An 8,637-nucleotide genomic window follows, 5' to 3' on the forward strand; every position below is an offset into this window, starting at 1 on the left:
ACATCATGGGGATGTGAGAGGGACAACTAGAGTGTCAGAAAACAACACAGTGATTAGGACATTCCTCAGACAGTCCACACTGGTACACTGAAACAATTTGCAAATGTCAAAAAGACCTCAAATTGGCTACCAATGGTAACAAAATGGAGCTGATCAAGTGGGGCGATTACACTGAAGTTTAAATATAAGAAATTGACACACCAAAGGAGATTAATCTATTTGAAAGAGTTTGATATAAAGCCTGATTGCCATAGAACTCTCACTATCAATTGTGCAACTCTGAACCTGAAAACATTGCTACATATTGTCAGGCATGCACGCTTACTTTTTTTGTCTATGGACAAATGAGATAAATTAAGATTTTCAAAGCTACATTTGGGAGGAGGATTTTAAAGTAATACATCAGCTTACCCATCTTTCTTTTTGTAGTAAGATTTCTTTAGTCAGAGAACGTGAAACCTGTTGAAATTCACTAAAAGGTTTTTGGCTTGTGCAGCTCAGTAAGCTGTTTGGTCACCCATCTTGTACAAACTTTACAGTACCCCAAGCCATCATGCACTATGGCATATGCAGATCCATAGTTGATAACCAAACTTGTAGCATCAGCAGACATCTTAATCTATCCATGTTAACATGGGCTTGCGTGCGTGATGTTGATGGTCAACCAGGTCGAGCATGGACAGTTACACTTGTTCTTTCTGCTTTAAATCTTTCTACCCATTCATAAACTTTTTGTTGAGTCATGCTGTTTTCATGTATGTATTGTGCCAACATTACTCTGTAAATTTCAGCAGGTTTCATGCCTTCTGTCCAAAAAATCTCTTTATGGTGTATTGTTCAACAATGTTGCAACCCCACTACGGAGCATCCATGTTCATTTGACCTTGGCTTGAACTAAACTGCTGGCAGAGCACTGCACTGTGTTCATGTGTGAATTACCCGTGAACCATTGTGAACGTGCTATATTGCATTGTAATTTGCAAATTACCTTTATTTTTTGGTTTACCCTAATATGATTCCCCGTGGTTAAATCTGAAATTTGTGAAATAGATAGGATCAAAATCATTAAACTCCAATAAGTTAATGTGATGGAGGATTTGGAGAACTATACATTGCATTAGTTGGAGGGACTGCCGTGTGGGACAGGTTTAACTCATGTTTTTTTCTTGTTATTCTGTTTCCTTTCATACCATAATTTTAATGATGGCCTCCATCTCATGCACATTTACAGTGCTATGCCTTGTTAGGGTGCTTTCCTTTGCATGCTGAAGAAATTTTTCTTGGCTTTTCAAACCCCTTTTATAATAACAGGATCTTCACTGGTACTTTTTCTGCAAATGCTTTTACAACCAGTGTTATTCTGTTACAAAACTACAGTATGCATCAACTTTTTATTTTGCCACACAGCATATACTAAATTACAACGTTTCAGATAAAAATAAACAATTTGCTACTGTTAGGAAATGCCTGTGGGGATTCAGCCTTAGATGCTCCTTTGCAATCTGCTCTTCCTTCTGCTTGGACAGATTTGGAGCAGTTGCTTTGTAAATACAAATGTTCATACCCCATCATTCACATCAGGCAGGCTTGACATGCTCAATTTATTCTGGGTGAGGACCACCTATACACACAGAATTATACAATCATATACAGCAGCTGATCCCCAATAGCCTTTGGACATTTTGATTGCACTTTGTTGGTAGTTGTTGACTTCTGAATTACTCAATGTCTACCTGGCACAGTCTTCCATAGCATACATCTTGGAGAGTACTCATGTTGTATATACTACATTATGTGAATTACAATTTTCTAACATTTGTGATTTATAGTGTACAAATATATTTCTTGTTTAAGAATCAAGAATGCCAAAAACATAAAGTGTCACACTATCACTACTTTTCTAATGGCAGAGAGTAATAGGCATTTAAAGACCAATTCTCACCAAATGAATATGCACCAGAACAAGCCCCTTTTAAATGCCACAGTCTGCAAAATTCCATTAGAGTGGCATGTCTTTTGAAGATAACTCAAGGTCTGCTACCTCTGGAATGAGTGGTTTGATAATCCTCAGAGAGTGAGACACTGGTCAGAGGATCAGAAGAAAATGGTACAGAGAGCTCCATCTTATCCTTTTATTGACTACTAGGGGGGCCTTCGGTGGCCAATCCCTAGTTGCAGCCAGAATATTAGTAAAATCTGTAAATGTACAAAAGAAAAATTATTATTTATTGGAGTCAAAATCATGAAATTCTATAATTATCCAAAAGAAAAATTAATCATTATTTAACAGAGAAAAAAATCACAAAATGAGAGGTCCACTATGCTCGATGAGTATTTATAAGAGACTAAATAAACAATCCATTCATTTTAACTGACAAAAACCACTGCTTTCTTGATATTTTGGTTTATAATTTAAAAACGTAATAAGAATCTGAAAATCTAACAACATCACATTAAAGTTCAATAAATTCTGAAAAAAATGATACCAAACATATATATAGATTTTCAAAATTAGCCTGATTTAAAGCGTAACAAAAAATGTGAAATAAAAATGTGACATAAAATCGTACTTTTAGGCTTAGAATTTTATAGAGTAGATTTTGTAGGTATGCAGAAATGTAGTTCTTCAGTTTTGTAGTATTCAGTGGGGATGGGGGATCTACAGGAAAATAAGGTAACACCAAATGAGTAAAATACAACATAGACTATCAGCATTGGGAAAGCATGTTAGATACCTAAAGATTAAATGGCTAAACTGAAACTCCTCTCCCTACAGTACTTTAAAGCTGGGATAGGCAACATCGAATCTGGAGGGCCAGAATGGCTGCAGGTTTTCTTTCCAAGCCAATTGCTCAATTAGAAACCAATCCTTGTCAGTCTCAGACCTCATGTAGTTTTATGGCTTCTTAGTCTGCAATGTTAGGTTCTTATATCATGGATGTTTTCCATTTCCAAGGATACCATTTAAATGATTTGGAGCCTAAAATGGATAATTTTCAGTCTGTGACATTTTTATTTTAAGTGTTTTATTAGACCAAAGAGTATGCGATGAATCCACACAGGTATAAGTGGAAACAAGTTAGATGTAGAATTGCTGGCTCCTTTGTCATTTGCATCTTATTGCTAACAAGGAGCCATTAAAAACAGTTAACGCAACTGTTTAAGACTAAAATAAGCCTTTAAGGGTGGGAAAGCTTAACAAGCAAGACCACTAAAATAAAACTTTAAAATGTCACTTGAACAATAAGTGCTTCATCAGCAATAAGTGATCTGTCATTAAGAAACTGGATTGGAACAAAAACCTGCAGCCACTACAGACCTGCAGGACTCACATTGCCTGTCCCTGCTTTAGAGAGTTCAAATTAAACTAGTTTTTAAAACGTTAGAAACCAGATCTTAAAATAGAAAATTCAAAATAAAGCTAACAGGCAACACAACCTGTGGTAAAACAATCTGCTTCTGCATCTATAATGGCACAAAGATCAATCTTCTTCCAAACAACGCCATGCACTATGTGTAAGGCTGTAAGTAAATACTTATTTGGAAAGTAATACATAACTAAACATAAACATGTTAAATATTGTGCAGGCATTAGCTGATCTATTAAAATTGCCTTTTTTAAAGCTATATGCTTATGTTTGATCACAACGCAAACAACTTGGGAAGCAAACTACAGTTTCTTCAAGTGGCAGGACACAAAGTATGGTAGGTACATAAGGATAAAAACAGAACACTAAACATGGAAGGAGCACCATAGCTTTAAAGAAGAGGTGAGCAACGTCTGTCCTTCAGGGTTGCAGGTTTTTCTTCCACCCCAATTTCTTAATTAGAAGTCAAGTAACATTTAATGCTTCATTTCAGTTGACCTGTGTTTAACATTTCCTACCCTTCTTGCTTATTTTAGCTTTAAAAAGCTACATATCTTATTAGCACTAAGGTGCAAATAAAGGAACCATCGTTTCCCCATTTAACCTGTTTACATTTACAAGTGAGTGTATTCATCATGAACTACCTGGTTTAATAAAATATTTGGAAGGAAACTGAAGAGAAAAGGAAGGACTGAGAATTACTCATCTGTTTTCAGCTTCAAATCATTTGGATGATATCCTTGGAAAGGAAAAAATGAGAATGACATTACATTGCAGATTTAAAACACTAACAAGCCATGACATTAAATAAGATCCGTTATTGGTAAGGACTGGTTTCTAATTAAGCAATTGGTTTGGAACCCAACCCAGGACTGACATTGCTCACAATTGCTTTAAAATACTGTATTTAGGAATGATTTACTTCAAGAAATGGAAGTTTCTTTCAGATCAGTCCTTCATCTTCACAGTTTGCCTTTTTCTGTCATTTCACATTACAACATCAGCCCTACCCCACTCTGCTGTCAAGCCAATCTGGAATGAATTCTCCAAAAGATCAGTCCTGGCAAAAAGACCCTTTAGGTGGGTTTGACCATTCAGCCAGTTTTGTACTGGTTTCCTCTGGTAAATCTATTGTTCTGTAAACAGCATTGTGTAAAGTCATATAGATAAAATAATATCTTGGAATTATTCCAGTGTATGGATGTGCTAGTGCAAGGGTTCTCAATGTTGTTCCTAGGGGCCTACGCTGGCTTCAGGTTTTTGTTCCAACCTGATTCATAATTAGTGACAACACCTGATAAAACTGATCTCAATTAATTACCTGGTATTTCTTGTTCCTCTTCTCTTATTCTACATTAAGAAAGCATCGCAGCATGATTTTTACATTTATAAGACATTTAGAAATATTTCCATTTAAATGCTTAACTACCTTTTGTTGATTTCATTATATTTTGCCCTTTCTCTGGGAAGTTTGCTCCCTTCATTGTATCTTAATAATGACAACCAGCAGAGCTGACAGCCAGGCAAACAACACTGAATAATCAAGGGCTGCAACTACTTTAGCGTTAGACCCACCAATTAGAAAGTAATGAATTAATTAAACAATTAGAACAAGCAGCAAAAAACTAGAATGAAAATCAAGATGAAAATATTGTTAAAAAGAAAAAAAAAACATTATTCTCATTTATCTGCATGGTACATTTTAATATTACATATACAGTATATACATTTTATAACCTTAGTTTTCTGATTTCTACATTTTCCCCAAAACACAGACTGACAAATAACACATCACTTAATTAGCCCAGGAGTCCAATTAAAAATTGAAGCTGGTTGGAACAAAAACCTGCAGCCACAGTGGGCCCCCAGGACCGACTTTGAGAACCCCTGTGCTCCACCAAGAATTAGCATTCTATCCATGATGGGCTCCTTTGTTCCCCTCATAACTGCTAGGATAGGCTTCTGCAGTTCTGACCAAAGTGTTCCAAATTTGGGAAAGCAATAATAAAAACAAGCATTTTGTGAAAACAAAATTTTTGTAATATCATAGTGTATCACTATTAGTGTGTGTTCTCAAGTCATAAACAGATTTTGTTTGTAGATTAACTATTTCCCCTGAAAATAATATCAGATTGCAGAACAGAATTTAACGCAATTCAATTCAGGCCTCAGCAGAAGGTTTTATGGTAGCAATAAATGATATTGAGATTATTCTACACTGTTCCAGGTTCTAAAAAAGTGATCAGTCCCATACTGTGACAGGTCCATAAATCTCACCCAAGGCATATTTCTGAAGAGTCCTTTTTGAAATTATCTCTACATTGCTGAAAATCCAACCCCCCTGAAATTTTTCACCATTGAAAAGCAGCTTTGAATGACAGTTAGGAAGTTGTCAGTGCTCCATGGCCTTTTCTGAAAGCCAAGGTAAAAGCTGTGTTTAATGATGATGTCTGACCTGCACTGCACTTTCTGTTTTAATGGAGCCATTATAGACTCTTTCATGACCTGAGCTATTAAACCTTACAGAATGACATCTGAAAAAGAACAAAAATGCACAATAAAAGATAATACTTTTGCCATTAATCCATTATAAATGGTTGAAATTAATATCCAGTAATTCCTCTAAAAACCAAAGTGCTTTAATCCAATAATACCCGTGTACTGTTCATTACACATTATCAAGCTTTTGGAGGTAAGGAAGAAAAGATGGGAACAAGTGAAAGATGTTAACATAATGAGCCTTGTCACAGACTGCCAGGAGCTTGACCTTCCATTCAGGAATCAGTCCTACTTTAGGACCAAGGCACCTGAGGTTGGCTCTGGCTGTCTACAAGCCTATGATGGAAACATTTGTTATAAAAAAATGGATGAATGAACTAACCACAAGAGTGTGAGCTTTCCAGGTGAAATAGGCTTCTTAATTTTGACTTAATGAGGAAATTCAATAAAAATGTAAAAATTCCCATGACAAAGAATGAAAAAGCATCTGGGCTGAAGTAAAAAGAAATTCAGACTGATAGAAAATTGTTTACTATTTTTGGGGAAAATGACTCTATCATTACAGTGAACTACAAATGCATGGCAAAATGTTGGTTGTTAGCTGGGCATGCAAATAAAAATTTCTGTATACTCTGTACACTTGACTAATTTAATTTCAAAACAAATAGCTGTGTGAGCATCTGCCACTCTACACGATTGTTTGAGGTGAGACATCATTGCACCCACACTCATCAATAAATACCAAATGGCACATATGGCTTGTCAATGTCACATTTTGTCTTACTTGTGTGTCTATAAAAGTTTAGAAGCCAAAACTGTTACAAAAAGGGTTTTGTGATGCCAACCATGTCCTTCAAGCATCCTTGGCAGGGCTCTGCCTACTCATTCTAGTTGCCTGTTGCAGACTTCATCTTATATCTAAAATTTCATCCATACATTGATTATCATTGACCTCACTTAATCCAGGTTAGGACTTCTGAGTAGTTAAAATTTCATAATGAATAAATCAGCTGTCAAGAAACTAATACAGTAGTAGTACTTCATGCTGTGAGCAGCACTGGCCTCTGTAACACCCATCAGCTTGGGTCTTATCCAAGTGGCTTTGACATCTAATCTCTGATTTTCAATGTTTGTGATTGACAGGCTTCTTCTGAGTTATGTTCAGTAATAAAATTGTATTTATTACCTAGCTGAGGAGTCAGTCACCTAGATTAAATAAGCCTTGCATTTAATTGATCAGTTTGCTATTAATATGGAGGATTGTTATAAAATGGAGACTGCATGTAATGGCAGAATGGCAGGTAAAGTTATGGCATGTTAATGAGCACAGTTTTAATTTAAAATAAGGCTTCATAAAGAATCCTTTCATGATTGCAGGTGATCAGTTTATTCATCCCTTTTTAATCCTCTTATTAATTGCAGCATCACAGAGCTAAAGCTTATAAACCAGCACTAAGAACATTGCAGGTGCCCCTCCAAATGGAAGGCCACTTCATCACTGGGCATATTAGGGCTCATACTGGGCCAGTATAGATCAACAAATAACCTCAAATCCATAGTTAAGGTAAAATTTGAATTAAATGGAGAGTTTTCCAATAACAGTATCCAGTATTCAAACATGTGAGGCAGCATCACCAATCAATTTTTGGAAAAATTGTTTACAGTTTTTCTGTCTAATAAAATGGAGAAACACTTGATCATTGTTCTTTGTTGACCCAAGCTTCCTTCACTTTGCTAAACATATTGATGATCTTTATGCCCACTGAGACACACACATTAATTGAGGAACTTTAAAAGCTCTAATTTTTTTCTCTAAAGTTTTATTATGGCTTGCCCTAGCAAAGTCAAACAGATTGAACGAAAGTTACCAGGAAAGGAAATGTTAAACGAGCCAAAAGTCATAACCAAGAATCAAGCAAGCCTTTTGTCTAAACAAAAATTGAAAGCCCAAAATCCAAGTAAGAAACAGAAACCAAAAATCAGGGACCAGGAAATGTAAAAAGCACTACCCCACACACACACACACACACACACACACACACACAAGGGGTCTTTGTTTAGTTATCCGCAAACCTGGATGCTGACACATCTAACGTACCAATCTTTATAGTGGTCCTCTGATGACATTAATTGTGCGCCCTCGACACAAATTGATGGTGCCCTGAGAGAAACGATACAACATAATTCTTAATAACTGAACATGAAGTCTAGATTACAAATAAATGTCAAAAAATGAATCTCTGTCACATAAAAAAACACACACACACATAAGAGAACTTTAAAATTTAGAAGGGACCTACAGACTTGATTTGATTTTTTTTTTTATTTTCATAAATTATCGTAAAGAAGCCCACATTCCATCTGATAAAATCCACACTTTTTTAAAAATTCAATAATGCATCTTTCTTGCTCTTACAATTATGCTTTCTGATCATTCTTTTTGAATCAATTAGACATCCACCTTGTTACAATCACCTATAGAAAATAAAAAGTAAAGATCTTAATGGTCCATTTTTTAAAAGAATTGTTTGACCAGATGAGCAACAGAAAGGATGCAGAAAAACATGTGATCAGAAGATCACATGCACTTATGCAATGATGTCACACTACACAACATCCACGATAACATGGATCGCAAAGCAAGTCATTACTAAAAATAATATGGTCATGGGAATGAAAAACAAGCGAAACCAGCTGTGCCTTGAGTGAAAATCCAGTCTGGAAAGGTATAGTGATGATGACATTGACATTTAGATAAAAATAAACAGTA

The 8,637-nt window shown here is 35.6% G+C and overlaps 1 long non-coding RNA gene across 1 annotated transcript; it reads right to left on the minus strand.

Annotated features, from left to right (window-relative positions):
* Window positions 1–1,099: 1,099 nt before the first annotated feature.
* Window positions 1,100–4,585, minus strand: LOC120526017. The gene is made up of 3 exons (XR_005633060.1): window positions 4,379–4,585; window positions 2,571–2,659; window positions 1,100–2,196 (listed from the first exon to the last, which is right to left on the minus strand). It is a non-coding gene; the product is annotated as an uncharacterized LOC120526017 (long non-coding RNA).
* Between the last annotated feature and the right edge of the window lie 4,052 nt (window positions 4,586–8,637).

Source organism: Polypterus senegalus, chromosome 3 (assembly GCF_016835505.1).
Source record: "Polypterus senegalus isolate Bchr_013 chromosome 3, ASM1683550v1, whole genome shotgun sequence".
NCBI classification, from domain to species: domain Eukaryota; kingdom Metazoa; phylum Chordata; class Cladistia; order Polypteriformes; family Polypteridae; genus Polypterus; species Polypterus senegalus.